Here is a 14,671-nt window from a genome sequence, read left to right as displayed (position 1 = left end):
TCTTTTTCATCCCTGTTGCTAACTGTTTTAACTCTGATGTGGTAGGTATTTTATTCGCTTGATCTTAATGACCACACTAGAGCTAAACCTATATTATTGTAGCGACCTTAATTACGTGCTAGATTAAGTCTCACTATATGCTCACAATGTTCCTTTCTAATTTCCAAATCTATGTGTTGTTTGCTAGAAAATAAAATTGATAAGATATAAAGATTAATTAGAAAATAGACAGAAAGGATAGAGCACAATTAGGGGGTAAATCTTACTTGAAAATTTGGTGGGATATCTAATCTTAATCAATAAATTGAATCCATCTTACTGCTGGATGTGAACAATATTCTAACTCTATTTTGCTATAAAGTTGGCAGATTTACAATCGCTGCTGATATTTCCTGCTAGAAAATAAAATTGATAAGATATAAAGATTAATTAGAAAATAGATAGAAAGGATAGAGCAGAATTAGGGGGTAAATCTTACTTGAAAATATGGTGAGATATCTAATCTTAATCAATAAATTGAATCCATCTTACTGCTGGATGTGAACATTATTCTAACTCTATTTTGCTATAAAGTTGGCAGATTTACAATCGCTGCTGATATTTCCTGCTAGAAAATAAAATTGATAAGATATAAAGATTAATTAGAAAATAGATAGAAAGGATAGAGCACAATTAGGGGGTAAATCTTACTTGAAAATATGGTGGGATATCTAATCTTAATCAATAAATTGAATCCATCTTACTGCTGGATGTGAACATTATTCCAACTCTATTTTGCTATAAAATTGGCAGATTTACAATCGCTGCTGATATTTCCCTCTTAGCTGAGGAGTAGATATTTCGCTCTAAGAGCAGTGAGAGGAAGAGAGAGAGAGAGAGAGAGAGAAATTTTTGGTTGAAAATCAAGCGTCTTACGTTCGCGCTGGTTGAGTTTGGTCTGATTTACTTCAGCAGCAAGCTCTAAGCTCGTGCGTGTTTATAACTGAGTCAACACTACTAAAAAATCACAAGACCTATGACTTGCTCCGAATCAATTCCTAGGTCATTCGTGGAGCCGACTATTATTCGTCTTTAGTCATATATTCGTTTCAGGCTTGCTGCTGAAGAGCGGCCTGGATAGCTTCAGTATCCTTCACTTAGTACGCGTATTAATAGCGGCAGTGAATCAGCCGGTATGGCCTGCTCCATAGTGTATTAAATAATACAAAGCAGTATTTGGCTATGAATAATGTATTCATTCACTCAACGCAATTTACGCAGCATAGCTCTCTCTTAATATTCCGTCAGTTTAGACTAAGTCTAAAGTGTTCACGAAGTCGACGGTTAAATATTTATACTCTCTGTAGTATCGGTAATTGCGGCGGCAATTATCCAATTAGCAATACTACAGCTCACCCCGGTTAAAAGAAGAGAAATTGTGCTCTATCGTACAAAGTTTACATTTGTGAATAAGTGAACAGTGACCACTTTTTTACAAAAGAGTTAAAAGGTTGATTTATGAAAAAGACAATAATTACTCGGTTGAAAAGTTTACAACATTAGTATACAGAAAGAGACTGGTTAGTTAATACACCAGTTATGAAACTAATAGGATTTAAGAACCAGTTAGTGATTAAAGATTAGAAATACTAGGACGTATGGTCGTTGGAGAGGTTTACAAAAGTTAAGATTATTAAGATTAATAGACGGCAATGATACTGTGCGACAAAATTAGTAGCCTTTAAATAGAAGATTTACTGAGGCACATACACAAGGTAATAGCGAAAGAGTTTGTTGGTTACAAGTACAGCAAAAGACGAAAATGAGTCTTCAAATAAATATTAAGGTGAAAAGAAGTTTACAAAATCAGAACTCTATGTTAATTGTTCTTTATAAATTTTAACTCCTTCAGTTCCTTTGCAAGGTTTTGATTTGCTTCAATAAAGTCATTTGACTTTTTGATTAGAGTCTTCAGCTGAGAATCTTTAATTTCCAGAGTTTTTGAACAAATAACTGATTTTCTCCTCATGGCTTCCTTCTCGTTGTTGTTTGTTTTTGCGGAAATTTGGAGAGCGCTCAGTTGGTTCTGAAGGTCTGCCAGTGCGTTCTCCGACTCCCAGAGCTGTCTGCGGAATGTGGAGTTTTCAATCACTAAGTCCGTTGTGGAAATTGGGTCGGCCATAATTGAGTTGTTTTCGGGGAAGGCTGTGATGTTTGAAAAAGGGACGTGAATCCTGCAGCCTAGCGTCTTGTGGGCGACTTCATATGACCTTTCGTTGGCATTTCGGGAGCGAAGTCTCCAGGGTTCATTGTTGTTACCAACGAAAAATCAGGGATCACCGGTAGTGTGTCGGTGGGAACAGTGATAGTCTGGCCGGTAACTTTATTCTTAATCACTGTTTCCTCTGACAGACACCATTGATTATAATCCATAGTGAGGGAATAATCCAACGATTTAACGAATTTTGGACGCATCTCTCTCATCTTTAGTCTAATGGACGCATCTATTGTCTAATGGACGCATCTCTCTCATCCGTTGGTCTTCCAGCCTTACTTCTTTCAACGGAAAATCTTTTCCCTTGGGAAATCCGTCATCTATGGAACTATGAAAAGGCTGCGGAGTTGCTTGATGAGAGTTGCTTTTCTGTCCAACTGAGGTTCCTTGATGTTGATGGGGCTGATGCTGTTGTCGATGTTGTTGATGTTGTTGTTGATGTTTGGATTGGCCTCGTTGACGTGGATGTACCGCTCGGGGTTTTTTGGAGAGTGGTGGAAGATCACTCATCCAGTTTGTGATGGGGTCATACTGCTCCTCTGGCAGTGTGGAGATTGTGTTCTGGTAGGATCTTTTCGACATCTTGTCAAACATAAATATGAATACACTTACAAAGAAAGGTTTAAATGAAATTTAGCTGTGCTGAAAAGAAAACAATCGTACTTTTTAACGTACCAAAAAATCATACTCTTAGAGTACAGGAATACAATCACACATTATGTGCAGAATCAATTTTTGCGAAGCTCCCACCGGGTTGGAAAGAAGGAAAAGAAAAATTCGAAAGAATTGAAATGTGGAAAACAATCTCCGTTTTTGAAAATTGGAATATCCTATTAATCAAAAAATTATTCGTTTAAAGTTTGAAACAGATTGTGTCAGATTTAACTGACTAAATTCGGGTTTCGGACCTCGTGGCTCCCCTCCGTGCGACGACCCGCGCAGCTGGGTTTTTTTTGTGTTGCAGTATATACCTTCTGGTGATGAAGGGTCGTTAGATGAGGAGAAGGAGGAGAACTTCTATGAGGAGGCCAACAGAGAGGGCGATGATGAATAAAAAGAGAATAAGGATTGGGACGAAAATGGGGTGCATTGTTAAGAACTTTCCGACCAAACGTCGTGAGGGTTGATCTTTTTCAAACAAATGGGGCAATTATGTTTCTCTTGGGCACAGGGATTACACACAAAATGTCCAAGGTTCTGGTGACATTTTATGTGCGGGTGAGTGGAGGAGGTGGCACATTTCTTTATTTGGTTGCAGCAAAAACATCGGTAATAAAAACTAAGGGATAGCGTATAAATGTGGCGGAGGCAAAGGGGGCAGTTTGGTTGGGAGGAGTGTTTGAGTAGGTTAGTTCTGCAATCAGTGCAAACTAGATGAGGGGGTTGGTCTCCGTCGGAAGGGTGCAATTTTTTCCAGCATGAAGTAATTCTTAAACAAATGGGACATTCATCACGATATTCGACAATAGGGTGCGTGATGAGTTCTGGAGGGCAACAACTATTCTGAAGGATAAACAATTTCCCATTTTAAAAATCTCGAGAGGGATAAATAGTTTCGTTATTGAAGTTGTTTGGGGGATTTAATTGATCTAATTTCAATAATAGCGATTTTTTGATTTTCAAAAAGAAACTCCAATGGGGTGAAAGGGGAGTTAGGGTTTTCGTTAAACTTTGTTGGTTATCAATGTTAACATAATAAATTTCTAACGAAGGGGAGGTATAGTTATCAGTCTCTATAAAGGAACGTTTAATGTCAGTTATTCTGACTAAATGCTGGTTCAAGTGAAAGATCATAATTATATTAATTTATTGGTTTCTGTTGAGATATTTCTAGCACATTTGGACTCGTTTTCGAGTAGGTAAAGGAAATAATTCCAGTAAACTGAAGTGGGTTGTGACGTTCTTCAGGTTTACTAAAATAAATGCTTGAAGGGAAGGTTCAGTTTCGAAGGTTTTCACGAAACTACAAATTTCAACTAATTCTTGGTTTAAAAGGAAAAACATGATTTAAAATAAGGAAATAGGGTACTTAATTGTTAATTCGGCGTTTGAATAAAAGGATAAGAATAGGGCTATTTCGAGTATCTGGGGGTGACTAATTTTTAAAGTTAGATAGTGATTTAAAATGCTGTGGGGTTGTCGAATGTAAATTATGAAGGAGTTATGGGTGGTGGATAATCCAAGGATAATATATTTTATGTTATTCAGTTTAAGGGCAAGGGATCTATTCTGTATATTAATCATTACCAGTTGGAGATGTCAATGGGGATCTGATCTAAATTTTGCTCTGAAAGCATCAAAAGTTCCAATAAGGGGAAAAAGCTGGTATTGTTAGCGAACCTTCCTCCCAAGAGTCTACAAAATCAAACAAAACTTCTAATCTGATAAGGTCTTACTAAACTGCCTTGGTAGTAAAAGTACATTCCAAAACGTTATTCTCGTGCTGATGGATCTCGAAGTGTTTGCAATGTACCGTGAATACGTTTGGTTCTCTGAAATGTTTATGAAATAAGTCAAAATTTGTTAAAACGTATAAAATAGCAAATAAAATAATTAGTTCTTGAAGGGACTTTTGAAGATCGAGGTGCATCATTTTAGAAAAGAAAGTGGATGTTGCTTCCCAAATCGAGTAGACCATATTCATAATCACGTAAAAATTCCTTAAGAGTATAAAATTTTTCGTGGTCTGGATAAATTAATATGTCTACTAAGTCAGAAAATTTGGGTGCGCTAACTTTTAAATGCACTAAGTTTTCATAAGCAGTTATAAGAGAGTAATATATATGTCCATAAAATTCGTGAAACTTAATAAATAAACCTTTATGGTACTCGGATACAAAAAGATCATTAAAGTTTTGCATCTCAAATCATAATGCTGAAACAGTTAAGTTAAAATAATAAGAGTTGATTAAGTGTGATGAATTAATTATAAAAATTGGATGACTGAATTATGGGGGACCAATTGCATTTACTTCTCGCTCAGTAGGAACCTTAGGGTAAAGATTTGGTATTTCTGGTATAAGAGGTGATGCCACTTCAGTGGCAGTGAGTGGTGACAATTCAATTTGACTGTTGTCGTGATAGATGTTATTATCTGGTGTATGCTTGATGTATCGACTTCTTTTTGGTTCATTGTTTGTATTGTTATCAGAGTTTTCATCATCTTTAGGTGTTTGATAAATTGATGTTACAATGGAAAGCAGAAACAAATTGTACGAGATCCTAGTAATTTTTTCCAAAAACCAATAGTGTTTTTCGACAGTTTTTGTATCTCGAAAGCTCTTAGAATAAAAATTACGATATCGATCAAGAACTTGATCAACATGAATCATGCAAATAAAATTTCGGCTCTTTCTATGTAATAGCCAATTTCTCCAAAAGTACTCTTAATGTGATCGAGGAAAAAAGATGGTGATAACATTGAATCTAAGTATAGTCGATTATTGAGGCCTGAGGCGCGATAGATATCGCGTTGACTATTGTCTACATGTGCGTTTTGAAGCACTGTTCCAGAAATGTTTCTCAAAACTGAGTTAGATGCAGATTTTTGTAAAATTGTTCTCCAAAAATCTTTCAAATGGTTTACAGTGTAAATACCAGCACTACGAGAATCATAGTCTGGGATTTTTTGAATATAACCAATTTTTTGTGGAGCAAAAACAGCGGGCGGTTTAAAAGGAACTGGCGCCGGCATCAACTGATACCAAGAATTATTTTTATCTAAATCAAGCTGAAACAAATTTTTGAAAGTATCTGTACAGTCTTTTTCACTTGCAAATGGAAATGTTTGGCGCGTAATAGGATTAACAAACATAGTTTTTCCGTCATAAAAGATCGCAATACGGTCGTAACAGCGATCAAGTACTTTAATCGGTGAAATTTTCTTTGGGCACGGATATAGAAAACCTATAACACCTTCAATTTCTAAGAACATTGAACGATTTCCGGTTAACATGTATCCGGCCAATCTATTGTTTTCGTAAGACAATGCATTGATCAATTGGATTTGAGTGCGTCTGAGCTCGCACATATTTTGTAAAATAAGGAAGTCAGACTGCTCCAAATCACGATAGACCTTATACATCATGAAATTAATTTTCATACGAAAATGAGCATCATAATCAATAGTGTCTTTTCCAGCATTTTCAAAATTTTTTTTTGATTTCCAAAATGTTGGCTTCTTTTTATGAATAGCTCGTTTTTAGGTGTCTCGTAAAAACCGTTCACCCTTATTTTGTTGTCAGTGCCGATCTGCATTTTGTAATAATTGACACTATTTTTCGAAATTACGGTTTTTCCCGTATTCATATCAAATCCGCCTGTAAAGGAAACAAATAAATCATCAAAGTTTGTAATAAACAAAGGAGTAGGCTTTCCACAAATATAAGTTCTTTCATTATTTATCCTCGGTTTTTATGTCTCGCGTGTGGTCTATTTTCATGTTGTTTTGCAAACGATAAATATCATTTTGCATGTCGCGCGTACTTATGATGTAGTATTGTTGTGGATCTGGTTCGTTTGTGAGTTTTATCATTTTTGCGACTTGAGTGAAAAGTTTTGTAACAATGCAATTTTCTGGCACATCCCATGAGGAAGAGGGGGGGTCTAGTGATGTCGTTTCACAACCTCCTTCCTTGAGTTCGCATGGAAATTTTAATCCTAATGGGGTAAAAACTGATTTTGTTTCCTGATCAACTTCGAGTTCAATTCTTTGCATTTGTGTTCCAAAGGAATAAAGTTTTACTTCTCCTGACGCAGAGCAATCTGTGTTATCTTCTAAGTGGTCGTCCTCATTCGGACCACCGTGTGTGTATTGGTGTTTTAAAACTTCTTTTGAAATGTCTAACTTATAAGTTCTATCGTACTCTGTTATTGCAATTTTTCCCGTTTTGTTTGCACGTCTGCATTCTTCTGGCGTTACTATGACGTCAGTTGTAAGAGAAATTTGGTCATATACTAAAGAAGAGTGCGATAAAAAATCCACAGTGCCATCTTAAAGCTTGCGATTTTACTCGACACATCACTGCCTCTACTTTTGTTCTGTATCATCTTTGATACAGTGTCACCGTTGCAGGTGCAACTTTAATATTTTCCGGTTTAATGTTGCATTGAGCTACTTGATTTAAAGCATACATTTTGCTTTCTTTCATTTTTGAATAGTCATAATGAACAACTTTTAACGTAGGGGAGATGTCATCCAACTCATTTCTAACTGAGGGTCTACAAAAAGATACAACAGTAAAGACAAACAAAACAGTTAAATATTTATAAAGGAAGTTATTGTTTTTCATAATAACTTTATTTTATTAGTGATTGACTGAGTTTTTTGTTTTTTTTAGTGTCAGAAAGCTAAGAGTAAGTCTGGAAGAAGTAAGAGAAAAGGTCTCGGAAGTTAATTTTCCGATGATTTGAACCTTTAAAGTAAAGATATAAGGTAAGATTTAAGTAAATCCCGCTTGATAGCGAGTAGTAAGTTTTTTTAATCGTCCCGAAATTCGACGATCGATTCGAGATGAACGTTGATCATCCGAGGGACTTGGGTTTGCTTCGGGTGATTGTACACGGGTTTGAGTTCTAACAGGGCTGACTCTAATGTCAGGTGGATCTGCAAAACGAATACATGTTTCGGGATATGGGGTAGAACTTCTAGTTCTACTACGACTACGGTTATCAGGTGTTTGTGTATTATCTACAAACGTAGTTGAAAAACCTTCTTGAAATCCTGAGTCAGGTTTTGTTATTGTGGTATTGTTATCTTCAAATGTTTTCTCATGATTATTTTCATTTTGTATGTTATCCGTATTACTTGTAAAATTGTCTACTGGGAAAAATTCAGTTTCAGTGAAGGGCTGTTGAAAGGAAAATTTATCCACTGGCTTATTAAGTTTTTCAACTTGTTTTTTCATTAATTTTTCGTAGAACGGTTGGAAGTTTTCATTCCTTAAATCATAGTCAACAACTAATTCTGAAATTGCGTTTTTGATTGGGAAGTACTCAATTAGATGGTTTCTACGGGCAACTTTTTTGACAGTTTTGTTTGAAACAACTTCTTTTTCGTAATTTACATTTGTCAATTTTTTTGTTACTTCATACGGTCCTGATCTTAGATCATGTAACTTTTTTGATTTTCCGTCTTCGAATGAATGATTTTCCGTTAACACTAGTTGTCCTACATCTAAAGGCTTACCTAGTTTATGTTTGTTTCTGTTTTGATGTGCTTTGGAGTTAACTTCTAGAATTCTGTTGTATGCAGTTTTGTAGATTTGTTTGAATTGATTTTCACGAGCAAGCAATGAACTACATAGTTTTGGTTTTAGTAGTTTATCTATCTGATCGTTGTTGCTACTTTGTTCCGAATGCTTGTGGAGTGGTAAATCTTTGCAAAATTCTGAATTACAAGTTAAATCGGAAGACCTTAATAATCCTAATTTCAGAGAAAGGGGAATTTGGGGCTTTTGGCCAAAAACGATTTCGTAGGGTGTTAATCCTGTACTAGTGTTTGCTGTTGTGTTATGAGCAAACGCGAACTTTGGTGTTAAGTCACTCCAATTACAATTAGCTTGTTCAAAAAAGATTCGGAAATGTGTGCCAAGGTGTTTGTTTTGGATCTCAACTTTTCCGTTGGTCCAGGGAGAGTATGCTGATCTAGGAGCATGCGTAATTCCAAGTTCATGATTCCAACTTGTGAACTCCTCGTTCATAAAGGCTGATCCTTTATCATTCACAAGTTTTTGTGGTATACCAAAAGTAAGAAAAAAATTCTCAAGTGCTGGTATTGTTTCACTTGCTGATGTTGATGAAACTGGGTAAACTTGGATGTAAGGAGAAAAAGAATCAATTACTACTAAGCAATGTTTATTTCCATTCGATTGTGGATTTATTGGACCTTTGTGATCTATGTGTACCGTGTGGAAGGGGAAAGGTACAGTTTCTGTCCATTTTTCAAGTGGTGCTTCGTTTAAATCTTTGCGTTTTTGTTTATTTTTATGACAGTCTAAACAATTCGCTATTAAGTGAGAAACCCATTTATATAAACCTGGCCAATAGAAAAAGCGTTTTATGCTTGCCAATGTTTTATTTTTTCCAGAGTATCCAGAAAGCGAATCTTTGGTGAGCTAATTCAAAAAGAAGAGGGATAATGGTGCGCATATTTTGATGTTTTGAATATTTGGATCTTCAGTTGGTTGTTTAAAACATAAAATGTTTCCCATTAGGCAAAGATTTTCGAAATTATTCAAGTACGTTTTCATGGCTTTTGATTGTCGAAATTTTACATTTTTCTCATCTTTCTTTCCTGAATCAAAAAGTTGAATTACAGTCTGAATAACTGGGTCTTTGAATTGCTCCTGGCTTATTGCTGTTATGTTCAAGTCAATACCTTTAGCAAAACTAGATAATTTCTCAATGAGTTCTTTTCCATCTGAAATTTCGTTATTTTCACAAATTGGTTTTGCTAGTCGAACAGTTGCTATTCTATCAAACTTTGCTTTGCTTGCTTCAATCGCTTGCTCAAGACTCATGTCATCTATTTCTAAATCTGACAATTCAACAGAAATTAGCAAAGGTTCGTCTTCTGTGGTAGAAATTTTCTCAAATTGCTCCTTTTCTTTTTCTAAATTATCATCAATTTCTAAAGACAAATCAGAATAGTAGTTTTCACTGTCGCCTTGTTCGCTTAAGATTGGCTCTTTTAGTGGGAATTTTTCACGATAGTGATTTATTGCATTTCCTTTCAAGAAGCATTCTGTTATGTCCGAAGTTGAACAAATTCGATCACTGGGTTTATAGTTTGTCTGAAAAAATTGTTCATTTTCAAAATTCAATTTTTTAACACCTTGAAAACTTTGTTTTAGATTGGGGTAACAATCGTTTTTCTGTCCTTTTTCATTGTCATGCAACACGAAGTATTTTTCTTCGTTGCCTGACTCGTCATAAAATTTAATGTCTTTCGGGATCTTTTTGTGCTTCAGTTGATACTTGTCTGAGTCTTTTATCGAGACGTTTCTACTAAGAATGTCTGGAAAGGCTAGGTTTTTGCCTTCTGTCCAGATTATTTTCAAGTTTTGGAATTGTGAAATGACAAGTTGATAGCGGAAAAATCGATGAGATAATTTTCCTCTACGTCCCCAAAGATACAGTAGGGGCTTGTGGTCTGTGTAGGGATACACTGGATGTGGGGAACTTATTATGTAATGCTCATATGTTTGTAGAGCAGAAATTAAACCACAAAGTTCTCTGGCTGTTGTACTCATTTTTTGCTCATCTTTTGTGTAAACTCGAGAATTAAACCACACTATCCGTTTTCCGGTAGGAAATTTTTGGACTAAAATTGAACCAACACCAATTGATGATGCATCTACATGAACATGGAAGGGTTATCTGGTGTCAGGAATTGCTAAGACTGTATCTTCACTTATACGATCCTTAATTTCTCTGAACAACTTTTCGTGTTCATCTGTCCATTGAAATGTGGTTTCAGTTTTTATGAGATCGTAAAATGGCTTACTGTCTACATGCAGATTTTTTATGAACATGCTGTAAAATCCTAAACAACCTAGGACTCGCATTACATCTCGCTTATTCTCAGGAGTCTTTAAGGCTTTCAGATCTTCAACCCTTTTTTTACTGGTTGAATTCCGTCTTTTCCTACTACATGTCCTAAGAATTGTACTTTGCGCAAAAAGAATTTTGTTTTCTCAGGCTGAGCTTTCAGTCCTGCTTTGCGTAACAAGAGGTGGTACTTTTTTATTATTGAGTACATCTCTTTAGCTGTCTGAGCTTGCATGATTGTGTCATCAATATAAGTTACGGCTGGTATAGATTTTATTAAAGGTGCAAAGTGGACTGTCATTATCCTACTGAAAAAGTTTGGTAGTCCGCAACGTCCGTAAAAACCACGTTAAAACGTGTATTGTTTTGAACCTATTACGAAACTCGTCAATTCTTGTGTTTCCTTCGTTAGAGGGACTTGATTATATGCAGAACATAAATCACTTGTAGTGAAGTTGTTTCCGTTTAGTCTAGTCAATAAAGAACCTATTGGCTCTAGAGGCCATGAATACTTACTTAGGTCTGCTATTGAATTTAGATATCTAGCGTCTATTACTAGTTTCACTATGCTTCCCTTTGGAAGGATGATAACCGGATTAATAAATGACGATCCCATCTCGGTGTCGTCTCCCATTTCTCGAATTATTCCTGCTTTACAGAGCTGATCTAGCAAAACTTCAAGTTTTTCCTGATGGTGCAATGGCACTCGTGATGGTCTTTGCTTAGTCAAGGTTGAATTTGGTAGAAGTTTTACGTGAAATTTTTGCTTTATTTTGCCAACGTCATACTTGTGCTGAGAGTAGACGTCCTTGTCTCTGGCAAGAAGTTTCATGAGATCTAGTAATTGTGCATCATTAATGTCAGATTGACTGAAGTCATATTTTTTGAGAAACTCACGATCTGATTTTTCCAATTTTTCTGGTGGTATTTGTTGTGGTCGAATTTCACCTTCTATTGTTGCTTTTGGTTTTAAGTCTTTTAACTCATGGTGGTCTGCCAATTCTTTTTCTTGAACCTTTTTCTGAGCTTTTTTCAACTTTTGTCTAATATCTGTTTTGTCTAATTTCGGATTTTCTAAAGTCTAAATTGGATTTACAACTTTTTCAGTCACATGAAAGATGTGATTGAAATCTGTTTCAGTTTCTGTTAAGACATCTAAGAACGCGACGTTATCAATCAGTGTTTACTTTTGTGATTTTTGACAAATTTCTTCCAAAGTGTATCCTATTGAACCTTTATCTATTGTTACTTTACGATCACCAGGGTTATTAAGCATTATTGGCAACTCTTTTTCTTTTCTTGCACAATAGACGTTGTATGTGTAGATACCTTTGTCCTGGAGTCGATTGTCAATTATAAATGATGTTCCTTGTTTGAAAAATTGGTTTGATGGTGTAATTGTTAGTACTCTGCTAGATTTCGGTGCTAGTTCGAAATGTCTGTTAAGTACAACTTTTTCAAATTTACTAACAAAAGGATAACTTTTTGTTTGATATTTTGAGAGCGTGATTGAGACGTTTGGATAAATTTTAAAGTTCATTTTTGGAGTTGTGAACTCAATTGATTTTATTACAAAATTCAAAAAGTCCATTCCTAGGATGTTTAATTCGCAACCGTTTTTCTCTGAAACCCATGTTTTGAGATCTGTGTAATATTTGCCTTCAATGTCAAATGAGATGGGGACATGAATGTAGCCTAACAATTTAATCGTTCACCGTTGACCGCAATTGTTTTCTGTTTAGACACAATTAGTTTAACGTCAATCATTGACTTAAGTTCTTGTAGAAAATCAAAGTTTATTAAGGAACACGTTGCTCCTGTGTCAACTAGAAACTGCGATTCGAAACCGTTATGTTTATTACTGTCTCCAACGGCGTGAATGTACAAGTTAATAAAAATGTTTGTCTTTTTATTTTTGTACGGAGACTCGTCTAGTTTAAATTAATTTCATCTTGTTGATTGTCCACAAAGAATTCATTAACTTTATTTTCTCTGAATTGAACTCTGTTTGAGTTACGGTCTCTACTGTTATCTCTAGAATTCTGATTAGAACTGTTAGTTCTTCTATAATCCTGTCTTGGACTGCTTGACTCACAATACCTTGTTCGGGAATCGTTCCGATCATATTGTCGTTCCCTGGAATAGTTCCTATAGTCCTGGGGTCTACGATCGTTAGATCTGCTATTATAGCGTCGATCTCGATTCTCAAAGCTTTGTGAGCGACTTCTGAAGTTATTGTTTTCAGATCTAGGATGAGGAGAGTATTGTCAGCGGTTGTCTTGGTTGTAGTAACTGTTTCGTGGTCTAGTGTCTTGTCTGTATCTGTTCTGATTTCTATCATAACTATCTTCTCTTGGACGACGTCCTCTATAGTTTTGATAGTTATCTCTGAACTTATCTCTTTGCTGTGGTTGCTGTCTCTTTTGTTCTTTAAAGTCTCTGTTTGCATAGCAATTTGCTATTGTGTGACCTGACTTTCTGCAACAGTTACAAAATCGTGTGTGATTTTGTTTATTTCTAGGCTCATTTGGGTTGTATGCTGCGCTAATTCTGTTATTTTTCATTAAACTTGCTAATTCTTGGAGCTGGTCTTTTATACCATCTATTTCCATTTTGTTGTCTATGCTGCTAGATGCTGTGCCTGTGAAATCACTACTTACTGCAAAACTTAAGTCTTTAGTGCTCACATGATTTTTAAGTTGTTCCCATGTTGCGTGAGGTGTTTCTATCAGATATTGATACGCTTTTTGTTTAAGTGCAGGAGGAGTTAGTCCTCTTACAAAAAATTCCATACACTTAGTTTGCCTTTGAGCATCTGTGAATGGGTGTGGCCATCCTTTTTCCACTGCCTTTGTTAGTCTGTGTACAACACTTTTTTTCAATTCATCTGGCTGTCTACGAATGTTTATTACCTCGATTCGTTTTCTATACTTGTCTTTCTCGTCTGTGAACCTATCTAAGAAACCTGTCCTAACATCATCCCATGGTTCCGCTGCGGGCAAAAAATCGAACCATTGGGCTGCTTGTCCTCTTAGGACTGAGCCAAATAATGCTTTTCTACGTGCGTCATATGCATTTTGTGCATCTCCTGGTCCTGGTCTAAGTCCTAATGAAAACTCTATTTTTCTCTCTATTAGACTTAGAAAATCTGCTACGTCCTCACTTGTGTCTAAGCCTGTAAATTTTTCAAGAGAAATGTCTGGGTATGCTACGACGTTAGCCATTTTTGTTTTAGGGCTTTTGTTGAATTATTACTAAGTTTTTATATGAAAAAGATACTATAAACGGAAGAAAACAATATAAAAGTCTAATCAAAAGAGTTTGAAGCTATGAAAAGGTCAAACAATTTGTTTTAGAATTTAGAAAATATTGAGACAGTTTGCTTAAACAAATGGTCCTATCTCAAAAACACTATTTGGAGTACGAAGTGCGTCTAAAATTCGGTTAAACTTTGGGTTGTTTTCTGCATGTGTTATGTAACAAGCTAGTCCTAGAATGTTATCAAAATAATGAAAATGTACATATACTGCTTTTTCTTATCTCATGAAAAACTTGTAACTTTGCCTGTATTATGACCAAGTTTGATAATAATATCCAAGAAGTTAGCGTCAATATTCATTGAATTCAACTTTTGCTCTAATATAGGTGTAATTTTAGACAGTATCAGTTACAAAATTAGGTAAAGTTTTAGTGAACTTGAGTTCAATATAACTATTGGGCTTGTTCAAAGCTTTCAGAGTTTTGTAAAAATCAGGATTAGAACTTGCATATGTCATAAAACAGTGTAGGCGCGGATCGTTAACAAACTTGTAATAAATAATCAGAGATTGTTTATGGTTATTTAATGTGTACTTTTTAACTTTTGCA

The sequence above is a fragment of the Convolutriloba macropyga genome, chromosome 10 (genome assembly GCF_964194025.1).
Source record: "Convolutriloba macropyga chromosome 10, txConMacr16.3, whole genome shotgun sequence".
NCBI classification, from domain to species: Eukaryota; Metazoa; Xenacoelomorpha; order Acoela; family Convolutidae; genus Convolutriloba; species Convolutriloba macropyga.
The sequence above is the reverse complement of the archived record's forward strand: the minus strand, read 5'-3'. Positions refer to the sequence as shown.